At 35.4% G+C, this 22,153-nt stretch overlaps 1 pseudogene; it reads right to left on the bottom strand.

Moving 5' to 3' along the window:
* Nucleotides 1-22,153, bottom strand: part of LOC113625957 (ATP-dependent RNA helicase DDX39A pseudogene) — a 125,202-nt pseudogene that overhangs the window by 51,805 nt on the left and 51,244 nt on the right.

Below are 22,153 nucleotides of genomic sequence, written 5' to 3'. Positions count from 1 at the left end.
TAATACATTATGATTCCTCCTCTTTAGTCTCCACACCCAAGCCTAGAAAAAAAAACAAAACAAAACAAAAAAAAACTTGTTCTCAGGTTCCAGACTAGAATGAAAAAAGTCAGGTCTGATTTTTTTGTTTGTGTTTTTCCTGATTTTAGTGTTTTTCCCATTTAAAAAGTATTATACTTTTATCAATTATTTTTCTGGGTGAATATTAAGATGCAAAATGTGTATTCATTCTAGTTTTCTAATTTTCTATGTTTCAAGCCTTAATATGACCCTTATTTATTCTAGAAAAAAAAACACTTTGATATTTTAGTTAAAATTTTTTTTCTCTTTAAGGCAAAAATCTCTTTGCCGACTTCACTAATACAGGAAAAAGCCAGATTGCCCCCAGAACAGTAGATGTTCAGAAGTCTGACAGGCAATTTCCCGGAACAGCCCAGCTCTGAGAGGGTGAGCACACATGATATGCCAGAGGAAAACAACTGAATGGTGACAGAGAACAACTAAACATAGCATTGGAGTAAGTGGCTGAATTAGTTTCAGTCGACGGAAATTTCCAGAAAATAGGTCTAGGCTTTTAGTGAGTGTCTGTGGTCTAATTCTACTCAACGCAAATAATTCATTTTCCAGAAACTAATTTGAAGTTTCTCTACCCAAAACTCATCCACAAAAATATTTACTCTAAGCATTTTGGTGAATTTTTAAATCAGTCTAACGATGATGTGAATTGCCTTAATATAGCATAATACTTAAAGTGCATAGTTCCTGAGTATGCATTATGCTAGCACTAAAACACGCCATTGAAACAGTGGTTTTTATCTACTTGTCTATCTTTTTGTTTTCCAGTAACATATACCAGAATTACACTTTCATTAGTATTGATATTAACACTATTACAGAATTTGCTTCATGGTGCTCCTGTATCTTATGTGCTTTTTGCACTTAATGGTATGTCAGACCAGAACTGGGGCTTATATATATTTTCATCAGCAATGTGTAAGCACACATATTTTCCCATATCCTCACTAAAATGGGACATTGTGACATTTTAATTTTTTTGAAATGTGGAACATGATGTTCATTATTTAATTTGCTTTCCTGAACTCTTGAGGCAGGGAGATTGGTATTATGATAGTTCAGAAGGTCAGGGAAGGTTTTTCCAAGGAAAGGCTAACTGAGCTGACCTCTGAAGGAAGCGAGGGAGCTGATTCTTAGAGTGAGAATCCTAAGAGCACAGCACAGCTCGAGTCCAGAGCAAAGCCAGGAAGGGGCACTTGGTGAAGATGAGGCTGGCAAGGTAGGTGAAGAGTGGTCAATACAGAAATATTTAGAATTGTGCTCTTTATCTGAGAACAATGAGAGACAAGGACTAGTTGTAAGCTGAGGGTGTGGTCATATGCTCTGGTTTGTTTGTTGAACACCTCATTCTCCTTGCAGTGATCAATTAGAGTTAATTTTAGAGGGAAGGAGTAACAACCATAAGGCCTATCTTGAAGTCATTTCTGTGATGATCCAGCACTGCCCCTCTGCCGTCTCCATTCCCTACTACCACAACAGAGAAGCTGCTACAGCTGTGCACTTACACGTTCATATCCTAGACCCTGACATGACCTTATACCTTGATCCCAACTATCACAATTCATCATCACTTGCTGTTCTACTTACACTTGTGATCCCACTCCAAAAGTCTTTGACCTCATTAAGACACCCAATTCAGCGAACATACCATTTTTTCACTATTTTAGTAATCTTTTATCTCCTATATGACTTCATATCTTTCACCCAAACAAGATTCCATGGCCCAGCACAGTTCCATCACAAGTATCCAACAGTTCCATCACAAGTATCCTTACTTCCCTTGTTCCTCTCTTCCTCTGTCACTCACATCTGGCAAAACTAAACTTTGCCAAACCCAGCTATCTGCATTATAATTCAGTTAAAGCAGCTGAGCATTGACAGAAGCATACCACAACACTCACTATACTCGCTTAAAACTTATGAGCAAAAATTAAAAGTGGATGTTCAACAAAGAGAGACTAATCTACTTTCCTTTCCTTGTAAATTCATTTTCCTATTCCCTAAAATGACTATTTCACCCCATGTCTCAGTTCTCTGCAACTACTATAACAAAACATCGCATACCCGGTGGCTTATAAGCAACATGAATGTATTTCTCATAGTCCTAGTGCCTGGAAGTTCAAGATGAGGATGACAGCATGGTAGGGTGATGGCCCTCTTCCTGTTGTAGACTCCTTGCTGTAACTCACAGGGTGGAAGGGGCTGGATTCTCTCTGCCTCCTCACTCTAACTGAAGCCAGACCACTCACTGAGGACACCAGTGTGCTATCCTCTCAATTGTTTATTCTCTCTCTTGCCAGGAACATCAGAAAATATATAAAAAATATATAAAAAGTATAACCCTTGTCACTTCAAAACTAGCAAAACCATGGTCACTTAGGGAACCTGAAGTGGAAGGTAAGTAGAAAAAGCTGAGGATATAAGGGGTTTACTGATTACAAATATAGAGGTCTAAAGGACCAAGAGAAGAGGAAGTGAAGAGGGATGCATATAGTCTCAAGAAAATTCAGGTGCTCCTGGGATGATGGTGTGATGGAGCATCAGCAGGAAGGAGTACTTATGGGAGAAGAGGCCTGTAAAACTATTTTAGAAGTTTCTTTAAGAAATGTGGGCACATTGCTTAATATTCAGAGACTGTTGGATGAAGGGGTGGTTGACTCAGAAACAGCAGAATCTACAGCCTACATGAGGCTCTTATTCTGGCCATGTGGAAATGTCAGGATCTATAATCTTACACTATTTTTAGCCACACCAGCTTTAAAGTAAAATTAAGTAAAAAATATGAAAAAGGCCATATTTTATTTGGTGCTATAGTATACTTTTTAAAAAACTGTATTTTAAGTAAAGCAATCTATAAACACACATCTCAAAACATTTTTCTAATAGTTATGTCTGTGATATTGGCTACTTGTTCCACCATAGTTGATCTTATTTTTTTCATTGAAATGCAGTGATTTTGATGGTATGTGATTTGATGGGTGGGGGAGGGAAAGTAAGTGACTGATTCCCAGCCAAAAAAAAAAAAAAGACACAAGAGAAGTTCTTCGAAATCTGACAAATATTCTAAACTATACTTGAAATGAGTAAGTAAGCCAGTTATTATGATCTCTATTATATAGTTGAAGCAATTGGGGCTTACAACAGTTAAGGATGAATCAAACTCATAATTACTAAGTGATGAAGACTAATTTTGAGCTCATTTTTATGAGTTTTTTCCCAATGTACTTTTCTTCTAGAGTACACTGCTTCTTCATCGAGGCTTATATTATGAACCTGATTATAACCTTTGCTGAGGACCAAATTGCAGCCATCTGAACATCTGCTGCTTCTTTTCTCTGGCACTAAGGTCTCTTTAAAGAGTCAGTAGCTGGAATACTAATTTCAACTCTGACAATAATTAACCATCAGCAGTGATTTTCACAGTGATATTGCATAAGAAGTTGCTACTGAACTAAGGATATTTTTTATTTAATTTTAATCAGAACAGCTGTTTCACTATGATTTCCAAAAAAGTAAAATATTTTTTGATGAGAATAAAAATGTTATCTTCAATTTATCTTTTCTTTATCTGCCTAAAATCACACTGACATGTATTTGATGTTTTCTTTGTGGTAGTTTAGATCAGGATAAGAAATGAGATATATACTGCATAATTATTATAGAAATGTTAGGTAATATATATAAAAATGTAAAACATTTTTTCCAAAAATTATCTACCACCTATTATTCCACTACCCAAAGTCAACATTAATGTGTATAGTATTTTAGTATATTTCCTTGAGTCTAAATATATTAATCTTTGCATGCATACATTCTTTTCACAAATAGATATTGGTGTCTACTTTGTGCCAGACACTAACCTAGGCCTAGGCATTGAGCTTGCACAATACACCAGATAAACAAGGCTCCTGTCTTCATTAAGACACTCTTCTGCTATCTCTCTTTGTCTCTGTCTCTCTCTCTTCAGTACTAACTGACATGAATGTGAGCATAGTAATATACCAGAGACGATCTCTTTATTTCCTAGAATTATACTTTGACTATTTCCCTATTTTTAAATAATTCTTATGACGTATCACCAAACATGAACTGTTCAAGCCATAAGGCACCATTCCCCTGTCATTAGAGGTTCAGATTGCAATTCATAATATTGTATTATCAATGTAATGACTACATTTTGAATCTTTTATTAATTACTTTCTGATCATTAAAAAATGCTAGTTTTATAAAATCTGAAAAATTCAAAAAATGGAACAAAATAGTCACTCATCCTACCATCTTTAAATAATCCTTGTTTATAATCGGATGAAATTCCACCTCAGCTGTTAACGAACTTGTCATAATGACTTGTGCTATGTTTGTATTCTATTACTTAAATTAAAATTGTATGTAACACTTTTCATATTTATTTCTAAATTAAATTCTTAAAAAAGTCCAGTGGTTTTGAATGCACATCTTAATAATGCCTGAAATTGTGAGTTAAATTTTGTTTGTTGATTCACTTTTTGCATTTTCTTTACTTGCGTTTCTTTGACTATAGTGAGGGTGGATATTTTTTCATAATTTTACTAACCAAGGTCGGTTTCTTTTCTCTGCATGTGTGTATACAAATATATATATTTCTTTAGAGCTAATTTTTTCATAAACTTGTATAGATTTCTTACATATTGAACTATTACCTAATTAATAGTGAATATCTTTATTGATGGCTTATTTCTAAGTGTTAAGTAACACATTGTGGTTTTAAACTCACACATACAAGCAGAGGTATTGTTGTATAATTCAATTGTCAGCATAAAATATAATTTAGATTTCCTTTTAGGTGTCTTTGGGAAATGACATTACGACTATGTGTACAAGATCCTTTGTTTAATATATTCACATAGACCGTAACCAACATCAGCTTACTGCACTGCCCCTCTGTCTGCTCTGCCTTCACTGCTGTTATGTGAATTTGTGTTGGTGCTACCCTTGTTGCCAGTCACCTATAATCATGCACTTGATCCAACCATGTCTTAATTTTCAAAGATGTTCCTCTATAAATGTCCCCTCTTTCTCTTGCATGATTAAATTACTAGATTATTTCCATCAACATATACAAACTAAATTATCTTCCTTCTTTAGAAATAATCAATCTACCCCACCTGTCTACTTCCCTTTATAGCAGAACTTTCTTGAAGAGTTGTTAATGCAAACTGTACTCATTTTGTATATTTTTGTTTTTTCTTGGGCCCTCTTCAAACAGGTACTTTATTTCCCTATTGCTCCAGTGAAATAGCTCTTAGAACAACTGATGACATCCATGTTGCCAATTCAGTGGTCATTTCTCAGAGCCTGTATGAATGAGTTATCGGCTGCACTAGATGTAGTTGGTTACCTTTTTATTGAAATAATGTCTTCACTTATCTCTAAGGGTCATACTCTCTTTTGGTTCTGCATTTACGTATTTGGAAACTCATTTTCACCTCCCTGCTGAATTCTTCTCATCTTTCAGACCTTTGAATTTTGACATGTTTCAGGCCTCAGTCCATGAACATATTCTTTTTTATAACTACATTTATTACCTAAGTTTTTTCATTCAATCCCATAGTCTAAGAATATATACACATGATCATTAATACCAAATGTGTGTTCCCAAGCCAGATTTCTTCCATGAACTCCAGATTCGTGTATTCAGCTGGCTACCTGGCATCTCCACTTGATGAGTGATGGGTAATTCAATATTGAATTTCCCAAATCAAACTCCCTAAGCCTCCCCTCTGGCTCTCTATGAGTGCATTTACCCAGATCAAAAGCTGTGACACTTCTTTCTCTTATAACAACAAACCCAGTGGCAAATCATGTAATCTCTACCTTCAACATCTATATTGTGAACTAATAAGTGAATATATCAAAGTTACAAGATATAAGATTAATATGCAGAAGTTAATTACTTTCCTATTTACTAGTAATAAATAATGGAATTTGAAGTCTTACAATATATGCAACTAATAACAGCACAAAAATATGAAACACTTAGTCATAAATCTAAAAAAATACATATAGGAGATGTAAGTGGAAGATAATAAAAAGGTAATAAAATAAGCAAAGAATATCTAAAAAAGAAGAGTGATATTCCATGGTCATAAATTGGAAGATTCAATATTAAGATGTCAGTTTGTCCCAATTTATCTATAAATTAAACACAATCCCAATCAAAATCCAAGGAACCTACTTTGTAGATATTGGCAAACTGTTTCTAAAGTTTACATGGAAAGACAAAAGACTTAGAAGAAAAAGCACAATTGTGAAGAACAAAGTTGGAGGACTTATGATACCTGATATCAAGACTTACTGTAAAGCTACAGTAATCAAGACAATGTGATGTTGGTGAAAGAACAGACAGATCAATGGAACAGATAGATAGGCCATAAAAAATCCCCCACAGTCTTATAGTCAAATGATCTTTGATGAAGGAGTAAAGAAATCAATGCAGGAAGAATGGAATTTTCAACAAATAATTCTGGCGCAATCGGACACATATGCAAAACAAACAAAAAAATCTTACCTTTCACAAAATTTAACTCAAAATGGATTATCAAGTTAAATATAAATGCAAAATGATAAAACTGCTAGAAAAAAAACATAGAAGAAAATCTATATAACCTTAGGTTTGGCAATGAATTTTTAGATCTACACCAAAACCAAGATTCATTAAAGAAAAAAATTGACAAATTGGAACTACTAAAAAATACCCAAAAAACAAACAAAAAAAACGTGCTCTGTGAAATAAACTATTAAGATAATGAAAACAAACCACAGATTGGGAAAACATATTTACAAAACACATATCTGATAAAGCTCTTGCTTCCAAAATATATAAAGAACTCAAAACTTAGCAATAAGAAAGCCAACAATGCAATTTAAAGAAAACTGCGCAAGAAGTCTTGATAGACTTCACCAAAGAATATATACAGATGACAAATAAGCACATATAAATATGCTTAACATTGTTTATCAGGGAGTTGAAAATTAAAAGTCATGAGATAGCACTACATACCTATTGGAATGACTAAATACAAAACTAACAATACCCAAATCATAAAACTGGCCTGTTTGCAATGTTGGTAAAAACTCAAAATAACAGAAACTCATTAATTTGCTGGTGGAAATGCAGAGTCAGCCACTGCGGAAAACAGTTTGGCAATTTTTATAATGTTAAAGATAGGACATGTTAAAGATCCCCCTATGATCCAACATATGTGCTTCTAGGTATTTTCCCAACGAATTTGAAAACTTACCCACTCCCAACTGCACATGGGTATTTATAGCAGCTTTATTCTTAATCATCAAAAACTGGATGTGACCAAGATGGTGTATTAGATTAATGCACTATTTTAATTTTAATTCAGAGGACATCAGCCCAAGGAGGTGTGTTAAGCTTAGAAAGAATCTTAACTTACAAGTCAGTGTTTTGGTTGGCACTTACTGGCTTGGCATTGTCCTTTTGGGTTAGATTTGGAGTTTTTTTTTCTTTTTCCTTGTAGCTAAGACCTCAGAACTAGCTAATTATGAATTAGCCTAGCTAATTCATAGCCAGCCCTGCCCAAGTGCTGAGATATCTGCTAGATTCTCATTTAGACTTTTGACTATTATGTTGCTTACTTCCTGAAACAACGACTTTAGCTTATGTTCGGATTCTAAATCATACCCCTGAGGTTAAGTGTGTCTATGTAAATTTAATTTCATGCTCCTAGAAATGTTTATAACACTGCTTATCAAACTTCAGTACTGTAAGCAATGGCATTTTTTCAAACCATTCTCCTGGCAATGTACTGTATAAACTTTACTTTGTTAGTTTGATACTTCAAAAGATTTCACGGACTATCCAGTGAAACTGATGATTATTTATGGTATTGTTCTTATGAGAAAATATTATAATTCCCCAAGAATTGATATGCAAATAATTCTTGTGCTATAATAATTATATAACTGGGCAATGTGTATTTGGATTACAGTCTATTCAATAGTTTGTAGATGGATCATCAAGGGTAATAGTGAGAAAAGGCAGTTCTAATCCTAATCCTGTTTTTATCTATTCAAAAGCTGTGTAGGGCTTCCCTGGCGGCGCAGTGGTTGAGAGTCCGCCTGCCAATGCAGGGGACGCGGGTTCGTGCCCCGGTCCGGGAAGATCCCACATGCTGCGGAGTGGCTGGGCCCGTGAGCCATGGCCGCTGAGCCTGCGCGTCCGGAGCCTGTGCTCCGCAACGGGAGAGGCCACTACAGTGAGAGGCCCTCGTACCGAAAAAAAAAAAAAAAAAAAAAGTTGTATAAAACAGTTTCTTCTGGACCATGTCCAAATGAACATATATCATTATTTCTATCATTTTCTTTATCTCTTATCTTTTTGGTACCTATGTTTTTGTACAAAAATTAATTTTCCAACATGGGGTATATATTATTGCATGCAATGTGTTTATATATCCCCCAAATAAACAAAAGCATAGTTTAGTCACCTGCAATGTAGTTCTTATCTCTTTAGGAAGTAATTAAATAATATTCTATTTATAAAATATGATTTAGTAATTAATGGTATTTTACATAACATACAAGTAGTTTTGTGAACTAAACTACTTGATTATTGCCAGAACTTTCAAGAATGGCTCTTAAAGCATTACTTTTCATAAACAAATGAAGACTGAGTTAAAACATAAATAAACAGTATCCTTTAAAAGATTCACTGAGAAACACAAAGTAGGGGAAAAAAAAGTAAAATAATTTTGTTCCGTTAATTTATTTTAATATTTGTCCCAGTTATTGGCCCATAATAAGTATTTTTTTTTTTTACTTAATGAGTAAATTAATAAATTTGGGTAAGGCACTAACTTTTCTTTGATGGGTGTTGCATTAAACTGAAAGTGGTGACTTTATCATGAGTTGTCATCATCATCACCATCATCTTTATCTTATATTCCTACACCTTGTTGAAAACCCTAGATCTTAGAGACGTTTATGTTGATTTTGCAAACACATCACATGGTTTTCAAAAGCCCAACCAGGTAAATTTAGGTCACTACCTAAAGGAAGGTTGTAAAGAGCAAGTAAGTGCAGTGAAAGTGGTCTTGGCAATTTAGTGAAGGCACTTTTGTGAGAGCAACACTTAACCCAGTGAAAACTCCCTGGAGATTTCAGCTGACTCTGGCCCAGCTAATCCTATGTCCAAAGATGCAGTCTGTACAACTGTGTGCTATAGAATGAGACTGAGTTTATTCTAGATACATCTCTACGATTCCATCATAATTGGTGAAATATAGTATGTTTTTAATTTTTTTATGACACATTGAAAATAGTTTTAATATTTTTCTATTGAAAAACATACATACGTGGAAAACCTCCCATCATCCAGAAAACAGAAAATAATCCAGTGTTGATTTGATTACCCTGTCATTTCTAATTATATGCTGTTGATCTCACCTAATTACTTAATATCTCTGAGGCTGAAATAGGTCACAATGTAGCAATAGGGTGCTAGTTCAAAGAAGACATTTACCGTAGATTTTGAAATACAGTTTAGAAATATAGTAAAATATTACTTATTTTTCCCTTCTTCTCTTCTATTTTTTCACCTTTATATGTCTTAAATTGAACCTTAAACATTTCTGGGGTTCCAATTTCATTGTGCCATAACATTTAAAAAAATTGAATACATGCATTGCAATAAAATTAAATAATTAAATGCATGCGTTACAGAATTAGTTAATAATTGTTTTTATTCTGAAGGATATGTAGAATTAGTAATAATTAAGTTTTAGGTAGTTTCCCAGACTGAGAAGAAATGTTTCCTTTCCAGACGTCTAAGACAGGTTTTCTCAGGATATATAGAGCAGTCTGGGATCATAACATAGAGTTAAACATGTTTCAGTAATCATTAAACAATTTCTGACAATGCATGTTTATGATTATCCTACATCAGGGTCTGGAAAATTGTGATCAACATTTATCGTGTACACACCTGGAGGGGAGATAAATTACTGTTCATTTCTTTGCACAGTGCCCAGCTTCAAACATAGTAAAGTGTTCTAGCTGACCAGGTTGTACATCTGTTGGCATGTAACATTCACTAATAGCCCAGCCTCAGTGGTCTGGAAATCAAGGATTAGGATTAGAAATGCCTTTTCTCACTATTACCCTTGATGATCCACCTACAAAGTAATTGCTCATTAATCCTAATACTGTGGACATTGCTTGTTTAGAGTCCAAAGAAAAACATACATACAAGAGAATACAATAGCAGTGTCTCAAAGTGGGCATCGAGATGGGCATCGAGACTGCTGCCCGCAGGCTCAGAAGGGATTACAATATTGGCTGAGATAACCAGTCTTGATTATCAGGAGAAATTAGTACTGCTATTACATGATAAAACAAATGGAATAAAATATGTCTGAAGCCCAGGGAATCATCTGGATTGCCTCCTAGTATTTCCATTGCTAGTGGTAAATTTAATGAAAGTTATAATATGTAGGCAAAGTCACTAATACATTCAAGATTTACAGTTTAGGTCCCCCCACCCCAGTTATAGAACCACAGCCAGAAGGAGATCAGACTGAAGAAGAAGAGAGCATATAATGGATTATGAAAAATAAAATTATAATTACTGACTAGGACTTCATGGTTGTTTGCATTTATACCTACATATAAATTAACTATTATCCTCTATTTTTCCTCTAACATTTCCATATTATCTTTTGATTTTTATTTTCTTTATCTATTCCTCTATCAATGGACATTTAGGCTGCTTTCATATCTTGGCTATTGCAAATAATGCTGCAATGAACATAGAGGTGCATAAATCCTTTCGAATTAGTGTTTTTGTGTTCTTTGGATAAATATCCAAGATGGAATTGCTGAATCGTATGGTGTTTCTATTTTAATTTTTTTTTGATTGGGTTAGAGTTGTTTTACAATGTCGTGTTAGTTTCTACTGTACAGTGAAGTGAGGTAGAGGTCCCTGTGCTATAGAGCAGGTTCTTAATAGTTATCTATTTTATACATATTAGTGTATATATGTCAATCCAAATCTCGCAATTCATCCCACCCCTTATTTTTAATTTTTTGAGGAATCTTCATATGGTTTCCTTAGTGGCTGCACAAATTTACATTTACACTGACAGTGCACAAGTCTTCTGTTTTTCCCACATCCTCGCCAATACTCGTTATTTCTTATCTTTTTGACAATCACTATTCTACAAGGTCTGAGGGAATATCTCACTATGGTTTTGACTTGCATTTCCCGGATGATTAGTGATATTGAGCATCTTTCCATAAGTCTACTGGCCATCTGTATGTCTTCCTTGGTAAAATGTCTATTCAATTCCTCTGCTACATTTTTAAAATTTATTTTTTTAAACATCTTTATTGGAGTATAATTGCTTTACAATGGTGTGTTAGATTCTGCTGTATAATAAAGTGAATCAGCTATACATTTACATATATCCCCATATATCCACCCTTTTGCATCTTCCTCCAACCCTCCCTATCCCACTCCTCTAGGTGGACACAAAGCACCGAACTGATCTCCCTGTGCTATGCTGCTGCCTCCCACTAGCTATCTATTTTACATTTGGTAGTGTATATATGTCGATGCTACTCTCTCACTTCGTCCCAGCTTACCCTTCCCCCTCTGCATGTCCTCAAGTCCATTCTCTACGTCTGAATCTTTATTCCTGTCCTGCCCCTAGGTTCTTCAGAACCTCTTTTTTTTTTTTCAGATTCCATATATATGTGATAGCATACGGTATTTGTTCTTCTCTTTCTGACTTATTTCACTACAAATAAGTCAATTTCTTTTCTTTTTATGACTGAGTAATGTTCCACTGTATATTTGTGCCACATCTTCTTTATCCATTCATCTGTTGATGGACACTTAGGTTGCTTCCATGTCCTGTCTATTGTAAATAGTGCTGCAGTGAACATTGTGGTACATGACTCTTTTTGAATTATGGTTTTCTCAGGGTATATGCCCAGTAGTGGGATTGCTGGGTCATATGGGAGTTCTATTTTTAGTTTTTCAATGATCCTCCATAGTGTTCTCCATAGTGGCTGTATCAATTTACATTCCCACCAACAGTGCAAGAGGGTTCCCTTTTCTCCACACCCTCTCCAGCATTTATTGTTTGTAGATTTTTTGATGATGGCCATTCTGACCAGTGTGAGGTGATACCTCATTATGGTTTTGATTTGCATTTCTCTAATGATTAGTGATGTTGAGCATCCTTTCATGTGTTTGTTGGCAGTCTGTATATGTTCTTTGGAGAAATGTGTTTAGGTCTTCTGCCTGGATTGGGTTGTTTGTTTTTTGGATATTGAACTGCATGAGATGCTTGTATGTTTTAGAGATTAATCCAGTTGCTTCGTTTGCAAATATTTTCTCCCATTCTGAGTGCTGTCTTTCCATCTTAAATCAGAATTTTTTTTTTGATATTGAGATTTGTGAGTTATTTTTATATTCTGGATATTAACTCCTTACCAGTAATATGATTTGCAAATATTTTCTCCCATTTGGTAGGTTGTCTTTTTGTTTTGTCAATGGTTTTCTTCACTGTTCAAAAGCTTTTTAGTTTGATGTGGTCCCATTTGTTTATTTTTGCTTTCGTTTCTCTTGCTTGAGGAGACAGATCCAAAAAAAAAAAAAAATAGGTAAGATCAATATAAAAGAGTGTACTGCCTATGTTTTCTTCTAGGAATTTTATGGTTTCAGGTCTTATATTTAAGCCTTTAATCTCTTTGAGTTTATTTTGTATACGGTGTAAGAAGGTGGTCCATTACACTCTTTTGCATTTAGCCTTTCAGTTTCCCCAGCACCAGTCATTGATGAGACTGTCTTTTCCACACTGTAAATTCTTGGCTCCTCTATCATAAATTAGCTGAACATGTAAATATGGGTTTGATTAGCATGGACATATATACACTACCAAATGTAAAATAGATAGCTAATGGGAGGCAGCAGCATAGCACAGGGAGATCAGTTCGGTGCTTTGTGTCCACCTAGAGGAGTGGGATAGGGAGGGCTGGAGGAAGACGCAAAAGGGAGGATATATGGGGATATATGTAAATGTATAGCTGATTCACTTTATTATACAGCAGAATCTAACACACCATTGTAAAGCAATTATACTCCAATAAAGATGTTTAAAAAAATAAATTTTAAAAATGTAGCAGAGGAATTGAATAGACATTTTACCAAGGAAGACATACAGATGGCCAATAGACTTATGGAAAGATGCTCAATATCACTAATCATCCGGGAAATGCAAGTCAAAACCATAGTGAGATATTCCCTCAGACCTTGTAGAATAGTGATTGTTGAAGGGTGGACATTTTCAGATTTGAATTTTTCAGTGGTCAGACATCAGCACTATTACCCTATCACCAACTTTATAGGGTAGGGCAGCTGTAATTTCAACATCTGGCAGGAGCCAGAAGTTCCTGAATTCTGGGTGGAAGTTTGGCATCTAAAGAATACACCATATGGAAAGAAATAAAATACATTGTAAAAGTTATATTTAAAGGCATCACAAATAAGAAGAGGAAATTTATATAATATATATAACATATATGTACACATGTATAGAGATCTCTATATATATTGAGAGTCTTTATGTTCATGACTACAATAATAATAAGTGGAGGAAAATACATTTGTATGTAGAGAAGAGTTGAAAATAATGGAATGGATGGCTAAGAATCTGGGAACCGCTTTCATAGTACAAGTCCAAATGTATGGATAAAGTGAGTTGTAGGGCCAACATGGAAACTACTGATAGCTATGTTATTGACCCATTAGAATTAAAGGTACCAAGAAATTTTACAAGAGCCAAGACATGGAAGCAACCCACGTGCCCATCAACAGATAATTGGCTTAAGAAGATGTGATATAGAGGGCTTCCCTGGTGGCGCAGTGGTTGAGAGTCCGCCTGCCGATGCAGGGGACACGGGTTCGTGCCCCGGTCCAGGAAGATCCCACATGCTGTGGAGTGGCTAGGCCCGTGAGCCATGGCTGCTGAGCCTGCCATGCACAGGCTCTGCAACGGGAGAGGCCACAACAGTGAGAGGCCCACGTACTGCAAATAACTTATGATAACCTATAATGGAATACAATCAGAAAATAATAATAATAAAATAACAGAATCTCTATGCTGTATACCTGCAACTAATATATATTGGGACTTAACTATGCTTCATTAAAAAGAAAACACTTTGAATTTCAATAGTTAGTATTTTGTAAAACCATATAATATAAATTACTTTTATACCATAAGACTACTCTTAATTGTGAACTTGTTATTTATATTTGTTATATAACTTGTTGTTATATAACGTTATTTATAGTGCTTAGAGGTTTCAATTTTTCCTTTATATACTTCAGTGGCTCTATGCATTTACTCTTATCCTTTACTGCCACTGTGTGGTTGTAGAAAGAAATAATAGAAACAGGTTCATGTCCCTATTTTTTTTTTTTTTAGGTTAATCTAGGGGAATTTAGAAAAGCAGAACTTTTTAAAAATTAAATATTATGTTGCAATCCTAAGAAATACTTTTAGAACAAATAAAATAATGAGACAGATAATTTTTTGTGCTAAAATATACACATGCACACAAATATGTAAACACATATATTATATATAATGCACATATACACAAATAACATAGCTCTATCCATATATAATATATGATATATAATATATAACCTATCCAAATCTATATCTATATATCAATTACATATAATGTATAGATATGTCTTTTATATATCTATATTTACATATATACATACATAATATATTTTATCTCTATATATAGTACTTATATAAATATATGATATAGATAGAAAGCTACTTATTTATTATTCATCATTTATCAACAATTTTAATCTGTCTTGGCTTATGAGAAAGAAATTGGGAGCTGGAAATTGAAGAGGGCGTTCTATTCTTTACAATGGGGTCATTGACACTCATTTTCCCATCCTCCAGAGTGAGCTCTGGCTGTAACCCAAGAGATGTCCCCTTTCCCCTTTACCCCATTTCCTCCTTTCCAGTTGTCTTTCCTATATATCAGATTTATTGAGACCAGAAAGGTCTTATTAATCTTTATAAGAAAGCATAATACCTATGAACCATCAATATCAGTATCCATTATTCAAAAATTATAAACCATTCATTTTGTCAAGAGTATGTCAGCTTTAACATATTTACTTATAACCAGAGTGACTATGGAATTCAGAGCCTATATAGGAAAATTCTGAGAGTGAAAAGTTGTAGTATAAATAATCATACCAAGGCAACCAGTTTAAAATGAATTGCTCAGCTAGCTAAAAATATACCAACATACTACCTAACAATATGCCAGCTTAAATTGTTACATGCAAGGTGGGCTTCCTGGGCATGTCCTCTGTACAGTGTCACAGGTCATATGCTCAGAAGGAGCATATGCTGTTTCTGTCTTGAAATTCTTAATAAGTTTTGAATACAAGGTCTCATACCTTCATTTTGTACTGCATCTTGCCAATTATGAAGACAATTCTGCATACAGAATTTTAAAATTATCTCATTACTCTGTATTTCATAAGAAAACTCAGCTATCTATGTCATATTTTCTCCATCAGCAAAAAAGTCACACCATTGCAAAACAAAACTTTCATAGACACAGTGTCTTACTCAGGTATACACCATAGAAACAAGTTGGGTTTCCTCCACAAGTAATTACATATATTATTCCCTTTTTTCTATGTACCAGTCATTTTTTACTCTATATTTCTCCATTTTTAACCTAAAAGCAATTTTAGAAATATTCTTTAAGGTTAAAAATTATAATATGCTAGCAGTGGTCACATTGCACCATTCTGATATGCACAGATTTTAGTTACCATGTTTTAGTGAAATAATACAGTTCCCCAATAATGCTGTTCAAATTTTAGCTACCATGGTCTGTTCACTGTGAAAAGTTGCATACAGCACAAACCTCAGGGTCAGCACTTCAGTTCACAGATCCCAATGTAAAGATCTTTTGTGCTAAGTCAGGATCAAGATGGTGGAGGAGGAAGAACTTGAGCTCTTCTCCCTTCAGGAACACACCAAAACTACATATACACCAGTTCTCTTTGGGAATGACCTGAAGACTAGCAGAACGGTTCTTCTACAACCAAGGATATAAAGAAAAAAATATACTGACACTAGTAGGAGGGAAAGAGAAGTGATCTAGTCAGAACCCACACTGCCCCCATTCCCTGGAGGGCAACTCAGAGGAGGGGAGGGGTATTACAAGCTCGGGGATTCTCCCTAAGGAGTGACGATTCAAGCACCACACTGGGTATCCAGCCCTGGAGTCTGGCACTAGGAAGATGAGCCCCCTGGTTTGCAAACCAGTGGAGCTTACAGAAGGGCCATGGGAAACCAAGGCTCTTCTCTTTAAGGGTGCATGTGCAGACTTGCTCACTCCCAACCCCAGTGTGAAAGCAGCAGACTGAAAAGGGTCTGATGGTCTCGCCAGCCTGCCAAGACCACCTCAGTGCACTCTCCAGGCTGTATCAGGCTGTGGCTCCTGCCCTCTGCAATGTGGTGGCTGCCAGCACACCCTGGGAGAAACTGCAGCTAAAATCATGCTCCCTCTCTAGCCACCTCCTGGCTCCAGTCTACCCCTGGCAAGGCAGTTCTGCTTGTTTGCCTTAAGGGTCTTTGACGTTTGTTGTCCAGAATTTTAAATGTTTCTGGATAAGTATTTTCTTAACAGGTGATTCAAAAAGTAACCTACATGGAAGAAGCATCTGAAAAAGAATGGATATATGTATACGTCTAACTGAATCACTTTGCTGTTCACCTGAAACTAACGCAACATTGCAAACCAACTATATTCTAATATAAAATAAAAATTAAATTAAAAAAGTGATTCAAAGAAAAAACTGGAATGACATCATGCTGATTGATGCTCACGCTGAAAAATATTTATTGGCAATTGTTGAAGACTCATTTCAACAATAGTAGTGAGGACATGGAAAATCCTTGACGGTCTCCCCTGCAGCTTTGGCTGTGTGAAAACTGAAAGGGGAAACTGAGAATAAAATATTACCACAGTTGTAAAAAAAGTCTGATTATTCTAGAACTATTTATCAAGTAGTCACCCAAATTAGATTTTAATCCAATCAATTGATTAATGACAGTTTTTTTTTTTACAAGCAAACCAAACAGTGACAGCTTTTTACTTCAGTTGAATAATTAGAAATGGTCTCACTCCCATAACACCTCCAAGTGCCAACCAATCAACAATTTTATCAGAGTAACTGTGCTTTGACAGCTAATGTCGCCTTACTTAAGCTTTTGAAAGACCATCAATCTCTGACCTCCATGCTTCTAAAAATTCCTGCCTAAATGCAGAAGCTTGTTCATGGAGAGAATGTGCCTGGTCAGCATACTTCTCTTGGTAGTGGTTTCCTCAACATTTGACAGTATCATCTTTCCCATGGAAGAATGGGTGGTAACATACCTTATTATGGGATTACTTTTCAACATTAATCATCCCCTAAAACCAAGAAGTTTTTTTTTTCTTTTTTCTTTTTTTTTTTTTTTGCGGTACGCGGGCCTCTCACTGTTGTGGCCTCTCTCATTGTGGAGCACAGGCTCCGGACGCGCAGGGAGAGCGGCCATGGCTCACGGGCCCAGCCGCTCCGCGGCATGTGGGATCTTCCCGGACCGGGGCACGAACCCGTGTCCCCTGTATCAGCAGGAGGACTCTCAACCACTGCGCCACCAGGGAAGCCCGGAAAACACTTTTAAATTGGCATTTATACTTTTGAAGTTTGCCTTAGCATCTGCTTCAAATGATTTATATCATGTTTGTCTTTGTAATGATTAATTGAGCTCAACCGCGCTGCTGGTATTTTCCATATTTAATGAGTAAGAGAGTAGACACTTCCTTAGCTTGTGCACTGCCAGCCTGAGAAGACACACTTTCTGTCCCAGGAATCAGTGTATAAAACCCAGACGGTTAAGGGATCATGTAACAACCAATATTTGAATGATATTTTTATACCGAGAGGAACTTCTCTATTCTCATTATCTCCATCTGTTATTCAAAAATTCAGCTCCGATTTTTAAAATTACATTATGTGTTCCTATAGTTGGAATTTCAAAACACTTTCAAAGAATTAAGAAAAAAAAAAGTTAGCATGCTGGTTAATCTGCCCCTGTGGAAGGCAGAAAATCTCTGGGCAAATACTCTTCTTTGGGAAACTCCTGTTACATCATCAGCTGCTTAAGACTAATACGCACACACGTACCATATATACATACATATAAGAAGAGCATACATGTATGTGTGCATATATGCTTGTATACATATACACTCCAATTCTAATTATATATATTTTAATTTTTAAAAACCCTAAAATTACAAAGATTAATTCTGATTCTGATTAATTTTTGTTTTATCACTGTCTGACGTATAGGAGGTTAGATGTTCAGCAAATGTTCTTTGAAGAAATCAAATTAGAGACCATCCTAATTTGGTCCTAATCCAAGTAATAGGATCTTGGAAATTCCAAGTTTGGGTAAAAAGTTGACTTCAGAGGACAGGAGTCAGCAAAACGGACGTGGTAGTTGAAGAGATATGAATTCTGCCCAGGTTTTCAGAGTCTTCTGAGGGCATTTCAAGTACTCAGCTACTGGTTCCTGAACTACCTATTTCCCTTTCTGTTTCCTGCACATGACAGAAAAATTTTAAGTGTATGTACTTACAAGTTCTTCTTTTTGTATATTATATGAAGACAGCATACTCTTTTTTGCAACATCTTTTCATTAAATAAATCTTATTCAAAACAACTCTATTCTGACTTCAATTAATATTTTATACTTTCTTCATCTGTTCTAATTAAAGACTTTGTTAAACTACTCAATAACACATTTACAGGCATTCTTAGAGTAACTTAACAAAATACCTAATTATATCTGTTATGTGCTGCTTCTTATTTGTTTCTTTTGCAAGGATTACCTTTATTTCCAAAATCTGTAGATACATTTATTAATGCTAGGGAATTTGAATAGCAAAACCTCATGTTATGTCATACTTAAACATGAACGCCAGAAAACACACAAGATGTGCAGAATATGACTGTTATTTACTGATTAATGCTAATCTTATAAAGTCTTATCATTAATCATCATGAATTAAAAGTATGCTAGAATATGTCCATTAATTTAATTTATAGAGTTTTCTAAAACCTGTCACTCAAATCTTATTATTGTGATCTGAGGTACTAGGAGGAATTCACTAGGCTTTATGGTTTAAAACAATACTGAATTTTAAAATCCTTTTATCCTTTTTCGTAGATTTAGGAAGATTATTACAAACAATGAGGGATTTGCAATTTACTGGAGGAGGTCTCAACCAAGTGACACAAGGTAGGTTATTCTCTTGTGGTTTGAAGAAACAAAGCATATTTTATTCACGAGTCCTTTCTCACTATGTGTTGACATTACAAGATAAGACTGACTGGTAGTATTGTAAAGTGTTCTGGTAAGCCCTTTCTCTTGAGTGTCTCCCTGAGAAACAGTGTATATAGTACTATGTTTTCTCAGCATGTTCTTTAAAATATAAGGCAAATATGTCTGAATTCAAAAGACATGTTAACTAGAATATCAATCAGTAGTTGTCCTGCCAAATATCTTGCTAGAATTCTCAGTGCTAAAATTTGTGTTTTAATGGGAATTAGAAGAAATAGGCCTATAGAGTATTACATTATTTATCCTATTATTATTCCTCAAGAGTTGCTTTAATGGTAACTGTTATATTCCTTTTTAATTCTCAGCCAGCTCTGTAATGATCTCAGTTCCTCATTTTTGTTAATGAAGGACAACAGGCAAGGGAAATGAATTTCCCCATAATCCCTCACTCTAGCCTCTGGTGAATTGACTTTTCCTGTATTCATGTAAATGTGTTATCTCATTTATCTAGAAATGTCAATGACTTGTAGAAAGGGCTGCATCTGACTGTGACTTGGATAAACAGGAGCTGATAACCCAAAGTAAATGTCTTTCCCTTTGCCCTATGGATATAATTTATTAATATCAAATGACCTTCTTTGAGAATGTTAAAGTGGAGGAAAACAGATGCTACATGGAATGTTTAAAAGCATAGATAAAATAAAGCTAATGACAGCAAAGACATTATTTTGATTTTAAAAGTAAAGTCAGGCAAAAATAATTAAATAAGATAAAATTTTTTTTGAAAAGGTAAAAAAATAAATAAAAGTAAAGTCAGGGACCAGAGAGACGTGTGTGTGTGTGTGTGTGTGTGTGTATAGTAGTATGTATAGAACTAAACATTTGTTGGGAAGGTACTATGTGCCCGGCACTATTCCTGTATAGAATATACTTACATTTTATCATTGCACTTTCAAAACCACCTCTTTAGGAATTGTGGTTATAAGAAGCAGATCCTTAATGATAATGTAGACTTAGTTGTGGAGGCAGTACGTGGGATGAGGAACTGTTAGTCCTTCGTAGGAATGGAGCACCTCAAATCTTTCCTATTGTCTCTCACAACCTAGGACACATTAACACAGAGGAGGAGGGTGCTTTCTGGAAACTTGATGACAACTGAGTGTTGTTAGAGTGTGTTGCTTACTTCTACTTGCCTTGATGATAATACAGCAGAAGGCAGAGAAATTCTGGTTCCAGGTCAACAACTTCAGTGCTATTAGGAAAAATTGCACAATTTTGTATCCCTGTTACTTGAATCATTTCTGCATTTAGCCTTAGGTGGCTGAAGCCCAAATAAACAAATTGCTCATGCAATTTGCAGAAATGAGGAGACGGTTCTCTGTTGTCAGGTTTTCCACTAAATACTCCCCAAGGATGGGGTTCAGCTACTACATTGACGAACGCCAACGGTACCCGTGATTTGAACTGAAATTAAGGCATAAACAAGAGTGGTTTTTTTTTTTTAAAGAAACGTTTATACGAGGGGTATAGAAGAAAATCGGCACCATTAAGATAACCAATAGGGAGATTAGCTATATTGTAAAAGGAACACAGTTGTGGGTGATAATGTTTAAATAAAGGAAGTATATTTGTCCTTCTGCAGTCCTCAGGTCTAGCCATAAACATACAGCACTACCTAGATGCAAGCTAGAGATCACCTTACTGGATCAGGTATACTTTATCATTCTTGGAGTTGTCCATGGAGAAATAAGATTATTGGTGTACAGTACAGTTAGCACTAACAGTTATCTTAAGTAACATCCACAGCTTATACAGGCTGATAGAGCTTGGTCCACATACATGTCAGAGACAAAAATCAAACAGGTAAAGGCATTGATCTCACTCAGGCTATTGCAAAGGGAGGGTGCCCCAGATCTGAGATCATGGTGTCTCAGCAGGTGACTTCAGCTTAGGCTTCACGGGGAGAGTAGAGACATTACAGGTGTTGTGGTTTAGAGTTGGAATTGCTTTTCAAAAAGAGGAAGTCCTGGCCAGTTAGCTTTACAGGAAATGTTCATCTCTGTGTCCAATTAGTTTCAAGAGAAAAAGTTCTAATCTCAGTTAATCATTCATCAAAGTACAGGGAGTTTGACAATCTGTGTCTGACCTTGACAGCAAGTTCAGGCAGAAGGGAAAAAGGTCTGTGTTTGGGCTTATCATAGACAAACAAGGGTATCAAAGTTGGTCTTATGAAAGTCCTGAGAGAGAGTGGAGAGTGAGTCTTACCTACATCATATGGGGAAAGATGGTTGGTTCTTTGCAGTAAGCCATTTCCCAGAACACAAAATGGTTGTGGTGGAGGCAGGCAGAAAGCAAAAGGTTGGGTATATTTCTTAACTATCACTGTTTTGTAGTCAAGTTCAATATTATCAGTATTACTAAATTTAGGACTAGGAAATTGAGGCAAGAGTCATTTTTCCCAGATGATTCTGGAAGTTATATCTTTAGACTTGCAGTAGTATGTATCATGTCATTAGGTCAAGGGAATTAGAAACATAGGAGAGTGATCCTGTAACTGGGGAATCTATACCCCCAGGTAATTCCAAAATTTTACACTAGATCTCTCTCCCCAT

The sequence above is a fragment of the Aethalodelphis obliquidens genome, unplaced genomic scaffold, assembly GCF_003676395.1.
Source record: "Aethalodelphis obliquidens isolate GAN/ISIS:26980383/991018 unplaced genomic scaffold, ASM367639v1 scaffold17, whole genome shotgun sequence".
NCBI classification, from domain to species: domain Eukaryota; kingdom Metazoa; phylum Chordata; class Mammalia; order Artiodactyla; family Delphinidae; genus Aethalodelphis; species Aethalodelphis obliquidens.
Note: the sequence above shows the minus strand (reverse complement) of the source record. Positions and strands in the feature narration are given on the sequence as shown.